General features: G+C 33.9%; 1 long non-coding RNA gene and 1 other non-coding gene across 5 annotated transcripts in view; one reads left to right on the plus strand and one right to left on the minus strand.

Annotated features, from left to right (window-relative positions):
* LOC123383964 overlaps positions 1-19,010 on the plus strand; it is a 454,947-nt gene that overhangs the window by 361,277 nt on the left and 74,660 nt on the right. The window lies entirely within an intron of this gene.
* LOC111559613 lies at positions 3,426-3,528 on the minus strand. The gene has a single exon (XR_002740742.2). It is a non-coding gene; the product is annotated as a U6 spliceosomal RNA (small nuclear RNA).

Below are 19,010 nucleotides of genomic sequence, written 5' to 3' on the forward strand. Positions count from 1 at the left end.
CTTTGATTTTGAGTCAGTATCCTTTTGCAGGCTTCTTAAGGTGCTAAACTGATTATCTCAACACTAAAAATCTTTGCTAAGAACCAATTTATTTAGAAATACTAAATGCGCAAAAAAAAATCTCACTTAAATTTACACATAGTAATACTTGATTCTACGTAAAGAACAAAAGAAAAAGGAAACAGCAGAATGCTGATTGATTTTAAATTGAAAGATATTTTCTTAAAAAGCTCATGACTTTCTGTCTTCCTACTTTTTTTCTATATTCTTACTTTCAACAACTACAGACTAAAATATAAAATGATTGTTAGTAAAATGAACTGAATTAATAAAAAAAAAATAAAATGTATAAGTAGATAATATTGTAGAATTGTATCTCATAATATTAGATTTCCAGGTTATTTCATTAATTTTAAACTTCATGCACAATGAGAAACATGTAAATGATGCTTAATTCATTATACACCCTGAATCAATAGAATTCAAATTAATATTCTCTAGAAATGTTTTAGTTCTCATATTCTCTGGGCACAATCTTTTGGTAGTAGACTAAATGGATGTTTCATCTAACTCATTGGTAACTTAGATTAGTGGAATGTACTAATTCTATTTAATTGGAATATTAATTTAATTGTAACTTCCCTGGGCCTCAGTTTTCTTGATTATGAAATGGCAATACTTTTATGAGAATTGTTTTAGAATTATATTGCTGTTTTAAAAATTACCACAGGGGCACCTGGATGGCTCAGTCATTTGAATGTCTGACTCTTGATTTTGGTTGTCATGATCCCAGGGTTGCGGGACTGAGCCCCATGTCAGGCCCTGCACTGAGGGTTCAGCCTGCTTAAGATTCTCTCTCTCACTGACTCTCCCTCTGCCCCTGTCCCCTGCTCACACTCTCTCTCCTCTCTAAAACAAGTAAAACAAAACAAAACAAAACAAAACAAATTACTACAAATTTAGTCACCATTTGTTTTATAGGTGAGAAATCTAGGCATTGCATGGCCCAGCTGGTTAGGACCGTACAAAGACAAAATCAAGGTGTCAGCTGGTCTGGGCTTCTGCTAGAGCTCTGGCTAATAATCTACTTCCAAGCTCATTCAGGTTGTTGACAAAACTCACTTCTCAATTGTAGGGTTTCACAATTTTAGGTGCCTGGTTCCTTCAATTTTCAGAATGAGCAGCAGTGCTTTAGGCCTTCTCCCATGCTTTAAATCTCTCTGACTTTATTTCTCTTTCCTTCTCTGTTTTCTTTTCTTTTTTTAAATTAATTACAGTTTACTTTTTAGATTATTAGAACTCTAAATTTAGATTTATAGATTTAGATTTATAGAAAAAATAAGGAGATAGTACAGTCTCCATACACTCTCATTCCTCCCAGTTTCCCTGTTTCTTAACATCTTGTATTAGCATGAAAACTTTGTTACAATTAATGGACCGATGTTACTGCTATTTATTATATAATTGGTTTTTTTAACTGAAGTCTATAGATTACATTAAGGTTTACTGTTTGGACTGTATTCTATGAGATTTGTCATATTTCCGCCATTATCATATTATACAGATTAGTTTTACCTCTTAAAAAAATCCATATGCTTCACCTATTCAAACCTCTCCTCTTTCAACCAAACCCCTGATAACCACTGATCTTTTTACTATCCCCAATAGTTTTACCTCTTTCAAAATGTCATAACATTGAAATCATAGTGTATAGCCTCTTCAGATTGTCTACTTTCATTTGGTAATATGCATTTAAGACTTCTCTCTGTCTTTCATGGCTTGCTATTTAGTGATAAATAATATTCTGTTGTCTGGATGTACCAAAGTTTGTTTATCCAATCACTAACTGAAGGACATTTTGGTTGCTTCCAAGTTGGGGCAATTATGAATAAAACTGCTCTAAATATCAGTGTGCAAGTTTTTGTATAGACATAAATTTTCTTTTTTATTTATTTTAATGTTTGTTTATTCTTTGGAGACAGACAGAGTATGAGCAGGGGAGGGGCAGAAAGACAGAGAGAGACAAAATCTGAAGCAGGCTCCAGGCTCTGAGTTGTCAGTACAGAGCCTAATGTGGGGCTCAAACTCATGGACTGCAAGATCATGACCTGAGTCAAAGTCCAACACTCAACTGACTGAACCATCCAGGCTCCCCTAGACATAAATTTTAATTTATTTGGATAAATTGGTGGATCATATGGTAAAGAGTATGTTGAGTTTAGTAAGAAACTACTAAATTGTCTTCCAAAGTAGCTGCATTATTTTGTATTCTTACCAGCATGAATGATGGTGTCAGTGTTCTGGATTTTGGCCATTCTAATAGGTTTGTAGTGGTATTTAATTTTTGTTTTAATTTTATTACTAACAACATGTAAAGGGAGAGAATTTTTCATATGCTATCTTCTATCTATATATTTTCTTTGGTGAGCTGTCTGTTAAGATATTTGACCGACTTTTTAAAAAAATTTTTTTTAACATTTATTTATTTTTGGGACAGAGAGAGACAGAGCATGAACGGGTGAGGGGCAGAGAGAGAGGGAGACACAGAATCGGAAGCAGGCTCCAGTCTCTGAGCCATCAGCCCAGAGCCCGACACGGGGCTCGAACTCACGGACCACGAGATCGTGTCCTGAGCTGAAGTCGGACGCTTAACCGACTGAGCCACCCAGGCGCCCCATTGACCGACTTTTTAAAAAAAGGTTTATTTATTTTAAGAGAGAAATAGAACAGGGGAGGGTCAGAGAGAGGAGCAAGAATCCCAAGCAGGCTCTGCCCTGTCAGCCCACAGCCCAACACAGGGCTCAAACTCACTAACCATGAGATCATGACCTGAACCGAAATCAAGAGTCAGATGCTTAACCAACTGAGCTACCCAGGAACCCCTGACCCATTTTTAAAGTCAGGTTTTAAAAAAATTGTTGAATTTTAAGAGTTATTTGTGTATTTTGGATAATAGTCTTTATCAGATATGTCTTTTGCAAAGATTTCTTCCCAATCTGTGGCTTGTCTTTTTATTTTCTTGACAGTGTCTTTCACAGAGCAGATACTTTTAATTTTAATGAAGTCCAACATATCAATTATTTCTCTAATGGAGCATGGTGTTGCATTTAAAAGTGGTCAACATACTCTAGAACATCTAGGTTTTCTCCTATGTTATCTTCTAGGAGTTTTACCGTTTTGCATTTTACATATAGGTCTGTGATTCACCTTAAGTTAATTTCTGTGAAGGGGTAAGGTTTGTGTCTAGATCTATTTTATTGCATGTGGATATCCAGTTGTTCTAGCACCATTTGTTGAAAGAACTATCTTTGTTCCATTTAATTGCCTTTGCTCCTTTGTCAAAGACCAGTTGACTCTGTTTATGTGGGTCTATTCTAGATACTCTATTTCTTTGATCTATTTGTCCATTCTTTAGTCACTACCATACTGTCTTGATTATTATAGTTTTATAGTAAGTCTTCCTTATACAGGGGTCATGCTATTCTTCTCTTGATCATTCCAATTTTACTATATGTGGTGCCAAACCGAGCCCTAGTAAGTCTTGAAGTTAGTGTCAGCCTTACCACTTGTTCATCTTCAATACTATGTTGGTAATTCTGGATCTTTTTACTTCCTAAATAACCTTTAAAATCTGTTTCTCAATACTCACAAAATAACTAGCTGGGATTTTTATTGGGATTGCATTGAGTCTATACATCAAATGTTAGGAAAAATTTATATCGTGACAATATTGAGTTTTCCTACCCTTGAACATGGAATATTTCTCCATATACTTAGCTTTTCTTTGATTTACTTCATCAGAGTTTGTAGTTTTCTTTATTTATAATTTTTTCTTTACTTACAGCTGTTTATATTTTGTTAGATTTACACCTAAGTATTTCACATTTGGAGTACTGGTGTAAATAATGTGTTTAAATTCAAATTCTGTCTATTCATTGCAGGTATATGGGAAAATAATTGACTTTTGTACATTAGCCTTGTATCACACAACCTTGCTTTAATCATCTATTAGTTCTAGTATTTTTTTGGGGGGGGGAGGTCATTTTTTTCAGACTTTCTATGTAATCGATTGTGTCATCTATGAAAAAAGATAGTTTTATTTCCTCCTTTCCAAACTATGTATCTTTTATTTCCTTTTCTTATCCTATTGCATTAGCTAGAACTTCCAGTACAATTTTGAAAAGGAGAGGTGAGAGTAGACATCCTTGACTTGTACCTGATCTTAATAGGAAAGCTTCAAGTTTCTTGCTATTAAGTTTGATGTTCCTACAGGTACATTTTAGATTTATTTTATCAAGTTGAGAAAGTATTTCTGTATTCCTAATTTACTGAAAGTTTTTTATTTTATCATGAATAGATGATAGATTTTGTCAAATGCTTTTTCTGCATATATTGATATGATGATTTTTTTTTCTTTTTTAGTCCCTATTGATGTGATGGATTACATTAATCACTTTTTGAATGTTGAACTAGCTTTCATACTAGCAAAAATTCCAATTGATCATGGTGAAAATTATTTTTATGCACTTAGATTCTATTTGCTAATATTTTTGCATCTGTATTCATGAGATATATTGATCTGTTTTCTTTTATCATTGATATCTTTGTGATAAGCTTTGTTTTCATTTTCATTTAGTTATCAATATCTTTAATTATTCTTGATATTTCTTCCTTAACCAATGTGTTATTGGAAGTGTATTTTTTAGTCTCCACCTATGTGGGATTTTCCAGTTACCTCTCTGCTAACTTTTAGTTTCATTCCATTGTAATCCATGAGCAGGCATTGTATGATTCCTCTTTGAATTTGCTAAGGTGTCCAGAATGTTGTCTGTCTTGGTGAATTTTTCATGTGAGCTTGAGAAAAATGTGTATTCTGATGATGTTGGATGGAAAAGTCTATAGATATCAATATATCCAAAAAATTGATAGCATTGTTAAATTCAGCTCTGTGGTGGTTCTCTTTTTATCATTTTCTCTTCAAATAATTACTTTGCTCAGTTTCTCTCTCTCCTGCTTCTGGAACCCTAATTACCCACACGTTATCTACTTGATATTGTCCCACATATCAACTACTTTTTTTCTAATTTTTTAATCTTCTGTCCCTTAATATTTTGTCTGACCGGTTTCTATTTATTTCTTTAAGTTCACAAAATCCTTGCTCTGCCCAGTAACTGGAAGACCATACCAATAATTTCTGATATATTTTTATTTTAATATTTATAATATTTGTTTATGTCCCTATGCATGTTTACATTCATTTACTTCCTTTTCTGTTAGATCCTTTAACTTATCAATCATAGTTATTTTAAATGCCTTCCTTAGTAATATTAACTTCTAAGCTATATTTCTCCTGACTGATATTCACATTTTCCTGCATTTTTTACATATGTTGTAACTTTTGGTTGCCATTCAAATATTGTTCTAAAAGAATAATAGAGAAAAAATAAAATAATATTTACCACTAAAAATTTACCCACTTTTTTATTAGACTTTTAATATATGGAGTTGAATGAATCTAATCTGATGTTGATTTGGGTCTAGACATCACTGCAGCTCTATTTGTGTTCACTTTACCACTCTCTGCAACAATTTATGGGTGTGATCATGCTTTTTCTGCAGCAGGGTTTGGATCTGATTATCAGCCAGAGTTTGCATATCTCTGTATAGCTGAGCTGCCAGCTCTCCAAACCATGGAAGAATTCTACCTGCTTTATAGTTTGGTGGCCAATTTTGGGGGCAATCTGGTTGCTACCCAATTCTACTCTCTAATTTGCTGCCCTGCAGGTGATTTCTGTTCTCCTGCTACTTAGACATCAGTCTTTGGAAAACATTTGTTGTGCTTTTAGAGATGGCCTGGAGGTTCTTAAAGGATTACTCTCAATTGTTCTCAGCTCTTCCCCAGCCTTTGGAAGGCCTCTAGTATGGAAATAGTGAATGCCTGGAGATTAAAGAGGAATTTCTCAACTCTTCTAAGCAGCTCTTGCCTTGCTTTTGATGATGGCATAGAGTTCCATGGAATGATTTTTCTCAGTTATCATGTTTTGACTGCGACATTTAGCAGATTGTTGTCTTGCAGTTGGTGAAGGCCCTATCTACCTTAAGGTACACTTTCAGCTCTTCTGATCTATCTTCAGCCTTCAGTTTACAATTCTGATGCAAACCTTGAAGTTCCATAGAAAAGCACTAGTGGATGAGTACAGACTCATTCTGAGTTTTGAGGTTCACTGAGGTTCAAATCCATCATAATGGTCACACCACATGTTCTCTAAAATCACATGGATCATGGATCATATGGATGAAATTTTAAGATGGATATGTAACCACTTGTGTGGCTACTTAACTGAGAAGTTTGCATATTACTAGGGACTCAAAGAAAGAAAATAGAATTTTGTGGAAAACAAACTCCAACCACCAGCACCACCACCACCACCACAACAACAGAAAGGAGTTCAAAGAAAATAGTAGTTTTAGTTAGTTAAAGAGCATTTGGTTTGATTTCTGTATGTCCATAATTTCATGATCTGTTAAGGATGTTTAGAGCTTATCTATAGTGAGTAGGTTTTGAGTGTTCCTTGGCCAGTTTTTTACTTACTATTAAATATAGCACATTTCCTGTCTATATTCATAAAAATATTTTCAAGCTAAAGAGCATTCCTCTTAAAGATTAATTAGCTGAAAACTAGTCATTCTTCAACATTGATATACATTCTTAATATTCTTATAAAACTGTGGTAAAGTTTGGCAACACTGAGAGATTAGGGCAGTTCATTTTTCACAATGGTTACCAAGTTTAGCTGTTTACTGGAATGACATGGTGAGATTTTCAAAATGCACAAATTTCCTGTTTACACTATACCACCCTACAGGCCCAGCCTTTTTTTTTTTAATTGGCCAGATGTCCAACATGTGCATGCTCTACTAACTGAGCCATCCAGGTGCCCCAAACCTTTTAAATTATAATGCCATGAGATGGAGGAGAAGAATCATCTTTTTAATAAAATCTCAATTCATTCTTATTGAACAGGTGTTTGAGAAACACTACACTAAGGTTATTATTATTATTATTATTATTATTTACCATCGAGAGGAAGGATACAGAAAAAAACAATTAGTTACACAAAAGGTAAGTTTGTCACTCCTTACCTATTTGGCCCAATGAATTTCTTACATCTAATTTGATGCCAATGGTGTTGAAGTCATGGGGTCTTATTCTAAATGTTTTGAATTATATGTCTTTTATTTTTCATGTTCTCTTTTTCATTTAATATTCAAGAAACCATGTGAAATATTTAAGGCATTATGTCCTCTCCTGCACAGAATTCCTATAAAGAGAGTGGCTGGATAGTTCTACATTTGTTTTAACAGGGTTCTCTGTTAAACTGCAAAGTCTCAGTATTGAGAAATTTCTTCCCCCTTTAACTGGGAAGAAGGTTCAGGGACTAAAAATCTATTCCCAAATATGAAAAATAAATGTTAAGTTCTACAAAACCTTGGGGAAAGTAGCATCTAGGAATGCAATGAAAGCATCATGTTTTTTCTTGGTAATAGGAGCCTGAACTGAGAACTAGTTTAAGTGCAAGGTGAACTTTAAAATGATGTGTTGTACTCTCCTCTCTTTAATAGGAACTAGAGACAGAGATGACTATGCCCTGGACAAAATACCAGAAACATAATTTAATCCAAGTCGCACTCAATAGTGGATATATTTGGGGACCTTGTTTAGATTGAATTGCAATGTTGGTAACCTAGTACATGGAAAGTAATACTATGAGGACAGTATCCTGATTTGGATCACTTTTGTCTTCTAAATATCTAGAAGTTCCAAACTCTATACATTTGGTTATATAGCCAATGTATATCACATCTGACAAGAGATTCTGCATGAGAAATGGTAGAAATGTACCAATATCACTATCACCTAATAAAAATGTATAATTTGCTAGTTTATCAAGGACTTTTATGTGAAAAATAGCTTAAAATAAGGATTGAATTAGCCATGAAGATAGTGGGTGTTAGGAATTGATAGACAATTTAAATTACACAATATATTTCTAGACTATTTAAGAGTTGGCCAAGTGTTATTTGGCCTATATCATCTGATTGATCTTTATGTGAAACTACATAATGCACCTACAGTAGGTTAAATAAAGGTCACTAAAGACAGCAAATCCTAATCTCTGGAATTTATAAGTGTTAATTTATTGGAAAGAAGGGTATTTGAAGATGTGATTAAGTTAAAAATCTTTCAATGAGAGCATTATCCTGGGGTTTTTTGGTGCATGATAAATGCAATAACAAGTAAATGTTAACTTTGTTATTAGTATTTAATTATTATTTATATTGTTTACACATAAATTATATGTACAAATAACAAGAGTTCTTGTAAGATAGAGGTAGAGGGAGCATTCACATGAACAGAGGAGGAACCAATGTACTCATAGAGACAGAGATTGGAGTCAAGTGGCCACAAGTCAAATAATGTCAATAGTCACCAAAAGCTAGAAGAGGCAAGGAACAGATTTTCCTCTGCATCCTCTAAAGGGCATGTGGCCCTGCTGACACCTTGACTTCAGACTTCTGGTCTAGAGAACTATTAGACAATAATTTCTGTCTTTTAAGCCACTCAGCATTTTGTTATAATATCCAAAAGAAATAGATACAGCCCCTTCATACATCCTGGAAATAGTCTGGAACAAAATAATTTGTTCTGTTTGCTAGTCATACAAAAATGTAAGAGACCCATGGAGAATTGTCTTTCAACAACATCCATAACCTATTTTTATACACCTTGGCTTCTGGAGAATTCTTCTGTAAGTGTGATACTCTGTCTGACACTATATTATATGACCAATAAAGACCAAGACCAAACCCACTCAATTTGCATCATACAGAATTTAATTAAGAATACTATCAACAGGACCACCTGGAGTCAGAATTAAGCCAGGCTCTGGTACTAACCGTAAGCCTTACCACTCAGGTACCAGAAAAATAGCTGAGCAAAATCCACACTTTATTAGGGTTTACTTTGGAAAGACAGGTGGATTTCTTTTTATGTTTCTGCACTGACATTTCAATGCAATAGATGTCAAATAAGTAAGGAGTCAATTATGTCTCCACAAATTTACCTTGAGTAAACATGGACTGCTTTGTTTTGGAGAGATCTCATCAGTCTTCTGAGGCCTCACAGTCTACTGGCCTCATACTCTTTAACAACTTCAGGGTCTCTTATGACTACTTTAAGATGTAAATTACAGTGTGTGCGTGTGTGTGTGTGTTATATACACACACACATATATATTATACAAAATAAAAATATATGATAATTATATTAAAATATATATTATAAAATGTATAATAATTTTCGTATATGGTGTGAGGTAGGAGTTCAACTTCATTCTTTTGCAGGTGGATATCCAGTTGCCCCAAAATTCTGTACAATATTAATAGATGCAAAATTTCATGTAACCACCATCATGAGAAACTTCGGTTATAGTTTAATTTAACTTGACTAATTTTAATGTGAATGGCTACATGTGACTACTGGTTCCTGTATTAGACAGCACAGATTTAGGTTAATATCACCTCATTGAATTACATTTTTAAAAAATGAATGAAAAAGAAAAGAAAAAAAAAAACAAACGTGTTCTGTAAAAAAATATTCTTGGGAAACAAGGAATATGTCAGTGTACTGAAGATTTGAAGAAATTAACTGTAGGTTTCTGAAAATTATTTACTATCTAGGCCAGAAGAAAATTTAAAACAAACAAGGAAACAAACAAACAAAAAAAACCTTGTCATCCATAAAAGATTACGATAATAGAGAACAGAAGTCAAACTACAGATTGAAGATATTACTGTTATGACAGGGAAAAGAACTGGAATAGAATTAATAATCAAAGATAAAATAATTTAAGATAATCTCTTCTGAAGCTTAAAAAATTGAAAATATGCAGACCATAAAAGCTCATTAAACTTTAAGTCAAACTAATGAAAAGAGACACCAAGAAAAATCCTCTTACTCTTTCTATAAAAGGTTAATGAAAATAATTCTACACTCACTCAAATTGCCTACAAAAGAACAAAATCAAATGGTTGGTTTTCTATTTGCCATAAAATATTAATGAGCTAATAATGTCTATAGAGTTTTGAGAGATAAGGGTTTGGTGACCCCAAAATTCTATAATAACATAATTGATTTAAATATTTCAGGAAAAGAATATAATATTCTCAAAAATCTCAAGGGCTCAATTAATACCGATCATGATTGAAAATAATGATTATAAAATAAGAATTTAATAGAAATAGGAACACAAAAATACAAAATTATTAGTGTATCTGAATAGGTACTAAGCTTTTAAAATAGTTAAATAAACTTACATCTAAAACTATGTTTATTTGGACACATCAATTTTATGGGAATATGTTTAAATATAAAGCACTTAAGATGAGCTAGATGTTATATATATATAATGTCTATAAAAACATGCATAAACAAGAGTGGGTAGAAAATAAAATTGTAGCAAATATTCCATTTTTTATCCTGTAGTTAAATGAAATAATACATATTAAAAATATTTTTGAAAATTTTAATGAGAAGTATTAGTAAATAATAATTCTAGTAAACACTGATAAAATTAAAATCGCTGAAGAAGTATAAGACAAAATAAATGCCAACACAACAAAAGTTTAAAAACATTGAAAAAATAAAACAAGGAAGTATGTATATTAGATCCAAGGAAAGTACAAGCAAGTATATCTATTATGGTAATAAACACAACTTTTTTCTCCCGTTATAAAATAGTCTTTAAAAAAAATTTTTTTTATATTTATTTATTTTTGAGAAACAGAGTGAGAAAAAGCATGAGTGGGAGAAGGGCAGAGAGAGAAGGATACATAGAATCCAAAGCAGGCTCCAGGCTCTGAGCTGTCAGCACAGAGCCCGATGTGGGGCTCAAACCCACAAACTGTGAGATCATGACCTGAGCCGAAGTCGGATGCTCAACCGACTGAGCCACCCAGATGCCCCTAAAATAGTCTTAAATATAAATCTATATTGTTTATATGAGCCAAAACTAAAATGAAATTTCTGAGAAATGTCAAAAATAAAAAGAATGGTTCAGCTTTACCAGATAAATTCAAATCAAATGGAAACAATTATCATTATTAGTTTAATGTAAAATAAAATACATATCAAAAACACTAAATGAGAGAGAAGGGGATTATATATTCACAAAAGGTGCAATATACAAAGAAAATGCGATATTAATGAAGGACCGTGGTTTATATAACAAGAGTATTAAGTTAGATAAATCAGAGAAAGACAAATACCATATAATTTCACTCATATGTGGAATTTGAGAAACCAAACAAATGAGCCAAAGGTTTAAAATAGAGAGACAGGGGTGCCTGAGTGGCTCATTTGGTTGGGTGTCCGAGTTTGGCTCAGGTCATGATCTCATGGTTCAGTGGTTCGAGCCCCGAGGGGGTCTGTGCTGACAGCTCAGAGCCTGGAGCCTGCTTCAGATTCTGTGTCTCCCTCTCTCTCTCTGACTCTCTCTCCCCCATTCATGCTTGTCTCTCAAAAATAAATAAAACGTTAAAAAAAAAAAAGACACAGAGGCAAACCAAGAAACAGACTCTTCATTATAGAGAGCAAACTCATGGTTACCAGAGGGGAGGTAGGTGGGGGGATGGGTTTAAATAGGTGACGAGGATTAAGGAGTACACTTGTATGCGTACCAGGGGTTGCATGGAAGTGTTGAATCACTATATTGTACCTCTGAAACTAATATTACAGTGTAATACTATTACACTGTATAATAAATAACTGGAATTTGAATAAAAACTTAAAAAAATAGCAAGAGCATTAAATAGGAAAGCAAATATTAGTAAAAATGTAGGAAGACAACACTAGAAATACAATTGTGTACTAATTTAACAAGACTTTATTAGGTTTCTGACAATAACTAGACAAAATAAATGATGGCAGATGATTTCACAATAAAATTAATAAGCTTACAAAAATTGATCTTTTATCATACTGAAAACTAGCAATAGTTTTATCATACTGAAAACCTGCAATAAGTGAGAAAGAAAAACAAATGAATGGTATAATCATCAGAAAGCAAGAATCAATATAATTAAATGCAATCACCAGCAAAAGTCAATTTAATCAAAATAATATCTTCTATAGAGAATATAAATATTTGCATAGGATATCAAAAAAATCAGAATGGTTCTGAAATGTAAACATTTATAATAATAAGGGCATTTATATCACATTTGTATAAACATTTATATAAACCTGGGTGGCTCAGTTGTTTGAGCATTAGACTCTTGGTTTCAGCTCAGGTCATAATTTCACGGTAGTGAGTATAAGCTCCGTGCAGAGCCTGCTTGGGATCCTCTCTCCCTATCTCTCTGCCTCTCTCCTGCTCCTGCTGTCTGTCTTTCTCAAGATAAATAAATGCTTTTAAAGTTTTTATTTATTTGGTAGTTACTATTTATTTATCAAGCAGGCTCCACCCACTGTCACCACAGAGCCCGACAGAGGCCTCAAATACACTAACCGTGAGATCTTGACCTGAGCCAAAACCAAGAGCCCAGTGCTCAACTGAGTGAGACACCCAGGAGCCCCCCACCTCTAAATTTATTTTTAAATTAAAAAAATATATATGTAAGTGTCAGAAGACAGACAAAAGCTGGCTTATAAAAAAGTAAGAAATCTCATTGGCAATAGAATGAACAAAATTCCTCAAGATAACTATAATAGGAAATGTGTGGGAACTATATCTTAAAAGAGAGAGATGGGGCACCTGCGTGGCTCAGTCAGTTAAGTGTCCCATTCTTGATTTCAGGTCAGGTCATGGTCTCACCATCATGAGATCAAGCTCTGCATTGGACTTCTCACTGAGGGTGGGGCCTGCTTAGGATTCTCTCTCCCCCTCCCTCTGCCCCTCCCCTGCTCTCTCTCTCTCTCTCTCAAAATAAATAAATAAATATTTAAAAAGAGAGATAATCATATCCATTTATACAGGGTTAAAAGGATCATTTTTAAAAGTGAAATAAATTTTTGGGAATGCAAGCTGGTGCAGCCACTCTGGAAAGCAGTATGGAGGTTCCTCAAAAAACTAAAAATAGAACTACCCTCCGACCCAGCAATTGCACTACTAGGCATTTGTCTAAGGGATACAGGTGTGCTGTTTCGAAGGGACACATGCACCCCCATGTTCACAGCAGTACTATCAATAACAGCCAAAGTATGGAAAAGAGCCCAAATGTCCATCAATGGATTAATGGAGAAAGAAGATGTGGTATATATATACAATGGAGTATTACTCAGCAATCAAAAAGAATGAAATCCTGCCATTTGCAACTATGTGGATGAAACTGGAAGGTATTATGCTAAGTGAAATTAATGAGTCAGAGAAAGACAAAAATCATATGACTTGACTCATATGAAGACTTTAAGAGACAAAACAGATTAACATAAGGGAAGGGAAACAAAAATAATATAAAAACAGGGAGGGGGACAAAACATAAGAGACTCATAAATATGGAGAACAAACTGAGGGTTGCTGGAGGGGTTGTGGGAGGGGGGATGGGCTAAATGGGTAAGGGGCACTAAGGAATCTACTTCTGAAATCATTGTTGCACTATATTCTAACTAATTTGGATGTAAACTTAAAAAACTAAAAAATAAAACAAGTTAAAATTTAAAAAAGTGAAATAAATTTTAATTAGGGGTGTTTATCTTAGATTTACTTATATGATTAATGATGCACCCATTAATTAAAGTCCTAATGGATTTCTTTACAAGAGAAAAATTCTAGAGTTAAAAATTTTTTAACTATATCATCATGAGAGCACCTGGGTGGCTCAGTCAGTTAAGCAATGGACTTCTGCTCATGTGGTAATCTCACAGTTTGTGAGTTCAAGCCCTGCATCGGGCACTCTGCTGTCAAGACAGAGCCTGCTTTGGATCCTCTGCCCCCCTTTTTCTCCCCCTCCCCTCCTCTCTCTCTCAAAAATAAACATTCAAAAAAATTTTAAATGCATGTATACATATATATGATATATATGATATATAAACATTAAAAAAAATTTAAATGTATGTATATATCATATATATCATCAAGAATTTTGAAACCATAGTTATGAAACCTATTATTCCAGATAATTAGATACTTAGGGTAAACAAAGGATGAATTAGTCCACAAAATATTTTTGGAGAATTGGCTATTTGAAAATAATCATACTTGACCCTTACCTTATAACAAACATGAAAATAAAACCAGGAAGCATTAAAAGATTAATTATAGAACATTAGATTATGAAAACAAGAAAAAGTCAGCATTCTTAATATTAAAAACTGTATAATATGCATAAATTTTATGTAATTTATATAAATATATAAAAATAAAAATTGTGTTATCACAAATGAAAATCAGAAAATAACAAAGCTTTCTACATACGAGAAACTGGAGATGATACATACAACAAAACCACAAAAAATGTTTCTCTTCTATCCACATAAGGAAAAACTAAAATAGGAAAACTTCATTATCCTGATGGATAATAAATAAATAAATAAATAAAGCCCATAATCATATGAGGCTTTAAAAGCAGCAGAAGGCAGAAGAGTTAGAGAGAGGGGGCAGAAGAAGAGACAAGAGAGATGAAACACAAAGAGTGTTAATAGACAATAGAGACATAAGAAGGACTCAAACTGCTTTTGTTAGTTTTGAAGGTGGAGGAAGAGGCCCCAGTCAAAAATTTGAGTGCCCTCTAAAAGCTGAGAGCCAATATCCAGCAAGTTTTCCAGGACTTCAGTACTGTAACTACATGGAACTAAATTCTTCTAACAACCTGAATGAACTTAGAATTGAATTCCTTCCCAGAGGCACCAGAGAGAAACAGAGCCATTCTAATACCTTGATGTAAGCCTGGTGAAACCAGGAACAGAGATCGAGTGGAGTCACAGTGTCCAGACTTCTGGCCTACAGAACTCTACAATAATAAATAGGTATTGTTTTATGCCACTGGATTTTTGGTGATTTGTTATAGCAGCCATAACAAATGAAAAGATATGAAAAAATTTTCTAATGATGATTTGCCAGAGATTAAACAATCATTGCTGGAAGACAGGTAGCTATGTTTAATAATGACAAAATATAAATTATTTCAGATTTTTACAAAAACCAACATGTTAATATGTATACAGAGCTTTAAAGATGTCCATACTCTGAGGAACCTCCATACTGTCTTCACAGTGGCTGCACCGGTTTACATTCCCACCAGCAGTGCACAAGGATTCATTTTTCTCCACATTCTCACCAACACTTGCTGTTTCTTGAGTTTTTGATTTTAGCTATTCTTACAGGTGTGAGGTGGTATCTCATTGCAGTTTTGATTTGCATGTCCCTAATTATGAGTGTTGTTGAGCATCTTTTCATGTGTCTGATGGCCATCTGTAGGTCTTCTTTGAAAAAATGTTCATGACTTCTGTTCATTTTTTAATTGGATTATTTAGATTTTTTTGGTGTTTAGTTGTCTAAGTTCTTTATATGTTTTGGTTACTAACCCTTATTGGATATGTAATTTGCAAATATCTTCTCCCATTCAAGTAGGTTGTCTTCTAGTTTGTGTTGTTTCCTTTGCTGTGTAGCAGCTTTTTCTTTTTGTACACTCTCAGTAGTTTATTTTTGCTTTTGTTTCCTTTGCCTCAGGAGACATATCTATAGAAAGATGTTGCTATGACCAATGTGAGAAAAATGACTGCCTGTGCTCTCCTAGGATTTTTATAGTTTTGGGTCTCACATATAGGTCCTTAATTCATTTTGAATTTATTCTTGTGTATGGTGTAAGAAAGTGGTTCAGTTTCATTCTTTTGCATGTAGCTGTCCTGTTTTCCCAACACCATTTGTTGAAGAGACTGTCTTTTTCACATTGCATATTCTTGCATCCTTTGTTGAAGATTAATTGACCATACAATTAATGGTCGATTAAATAATGACCAAACAATTAAATTAGTTTATTTCTGGGCTTTCTATTTTTTCTGTTGATCTGTGTGTCTGTTCTTGTGCCAGCACCATACTGTTTTGATTACTTTAGTTTTATGATATAACTTGAAGTCTGGAAATGTGATGCCTACAGTTTTGTTTTTCTCTTTCAAGATTGCTTTGGCTCACCAAAGTCTTTTGTGGTTCCATACACATTTTAGGATTGTTTTATTTCTGTGAAAAATGCAATTGACATTTTGGTAGGGATTGCATTAACTTTGTAATTTGCGTTGGGTAGTATAGACAGTAAAAAAAAAAAATTAAGTTTTATTTATTTATTTTGAGAGAGAGACAGAGGATGAGCAGAGCAGATGAGGGGCAGAGAGAGGGAGAGAGACAATCCCAAGCGGGCTCCATGCTTTCAGCAGAGCTTGAACTCGTGAACTGTGAGATCATGACCTGAGCCAAAGTCAGGAGTCACATTCTTAACTTACTGTGCCACCCAGGTGCCCTGGGTAGTATAGACACTTTAACAATACTTGTTCTTATAATCCCTGAGCATGGAAAGTCTTTCCATTTCTTTGTGTCATCTTCAATTTCTTTCATAAGTGTTTTATAGTTTTCAGAGTATAGACATTTCACCTCCTTGGTTAAGTTTATTCCTAATTTTTTTTTGTTTTTGTTTTTGTTTTTTTGGTGAAATTGTGAATGGGATTGTTTTCTTAATTTCTCTTTCTGCTGCTTTATTTTTAGTGTATAGAAATGCAACAGATATCTCTACATTGATTTTTGTATCCTGTGACTTTACTGAATTCATTTATCAGTTCTAGTAGTTTTTTGGTGAGGTCTTTAGAGTTTTCTTTTTTTTTTTTTAATTTTTTTTTTCAACGTTTATTTATTTTTGGGACAGAGAGAGACAGAGCATGAATGGGGGAGGGGCAGAGAGAGAGGGAGACACAGAATCAGAAACAGGCTCCAGGCTCTGAGCCATCAGCCCAGAGCCCGACGCAGGGCTCGAACTCACGGACCGCGAGACCGTGACCTGGCTGAAGTCGGACGCTTAACTGACTGCACCACCCAGGCGCCCCTAGAGTTTTCTATATATAGTTTCATATCATCTGCAAACAGTGAAAGTTTTACTTCTTCCTTACCAATTTGGATGCCTTTTATTCCTATTTATTGTATGATTTCTGTGGCTAGGACTTCCAATATTATGTTGAATAGAAGGGGTGAGAGTGGAAATCCTTGTCTTGTTCCTGACCTCAGAGGAAAAGCTCTCAGTTCTTTCCATTGAGGATGATGTTAGCTTTGGGTTTTTCATTGAAGGCCTTTATTATGTTGAGGTATATTGCCTCTAAACCCACTATGGGAAGGTTTTTATCATGATTGGATGTTGGACTTTGTCAGATGCTTTTTCTACATCTTTTGAGGTGATCATATTTTTTTTCCTTTCTCTTATTGATCTGATGTATCACACTGATTGATTTGCAAATATTGAACCACGCTTGCATCCCAGGAAGAAATCCCACTTGATTGTGGTGAATGATTTTTTTTAATGTATTACTGGATTTAGTTTACAAGTATTTTGTAAATATATTGGCCTGTAGTTCTCTTTTTTGTGTGTCTTTATCTGGTTTTGGGATCAGGGTAATTCTGGCCTCATAATATGAATTTGGAAGTTTTCCTTCTTCCTCTGTTTTTTGGGAAAGTTTGAGAAGAATAGGTACTAACTCTTCCTTAACTGTTTAGTAGAAATCACCTGCAAAGCCATTACTCACAAATATTGTTAAAATGTCTATACTGCCTGGGCCACCTGCGTGACACAGTAAGTCCTGGACTTTGTTGGGAGCTTTTTCATTACTGATTCAGTTTCTTTGCTGAAAATTTGTCTGTTCAAGCTTTCTGTTTTTTCTTGCTTCAGCATTGGTAGATTTTGTGTTTCTAGGAACCTATTTCTTCCAGGTTGTCTAATTTGTCCAATTTGTTGTCATAATTTTTCATAATATTCTGTTACAATCATTTGTATTTCTGTGGTGTAAGTTGTTATGTCTCCTTTTTCATTTGTGATTTTGTTTTTGATCATTCTGAATAGGTATTTTTCAATTTTGTTGATCTTTTCAAGGAACCAGCTTCTGGTTTCATTGATCTGCTCTGTTGTTTTTATAGTTTCTATATCATCTATTTCTGCTCTAATCTTTATTCTTTCCTTTCTTCTGCTGGTTCAGAGTTTTGTTTGTTCTTCTTTTTCTACCTCCTTTAGGTGTAAGCTTAAGTTGTTTATTTGAGATTTTTCTTGCTTCTCGGTATCGACCTGTATTGCTATCCACTTCCCTCTTAGAGCCAATTTACTGCATCCCAAAGATTTCGGCTATTGTATTTTCATTTTCATTTCTTTCCTTGTTATTTTTTTTATTTTTTTTGAACAGTTGGTTGATCCATTCATTGTTTAGTGACATGTTATTTAACCTCCATGTACATGTACTCTTTCCCAGTTTTTTCTTGTGGTTGATTTCTAGTTTCCTACCAATGTGGTCCGAAAAGATGCATGGTATGACTTTGATGTTTTTCAATTTGTTGACACTTGTTTTGCAGCCAGATATGTGATCTGTTGTGGAGACTGTGGCATGTGCACTTGAAAAGAATGTGTGTTCTTCTGTTTTAGCATGGAATATTCTGAATATATCTGTTAAATATATCTGGTGTAGTATGTCATTCAAACTCACTCTTTCCTCATTGACTTTCTCTTTTGATGATCTATCCATTGATATAAATGGGATATTAAAGTCCCCTACTATTATTGTATTATTATTAATTAGTTCCTTTATATTTCTTATTAACTGTTTTATGTATTTGGATGCTTCCATGTTGGATGCATAAATACCTATAATTGTTATATCGTCTTGTTGGCTTGTCCCTTTTATGATTATACATTGTCCTTCTTTATCTCTTGTTACGGTCTTTTGTTTTAAGACTATGTTTTCTGATTTAAATATTGCAACCCTGGCTCTC

The sequence above is a fragment of the Felis catus genome, chromosome A2 (genome assembly GCF_018350175.1).
Source record: "Felis catus isolate Fca126 chromosome A2, F.catus_Fca126_mat1.0, whole genome shotgun sequence".
NCBI lineage: Eukaryota > Metazoa > Chordata > Mammalia > Carnivora > Felidae > Felis > Felis catus.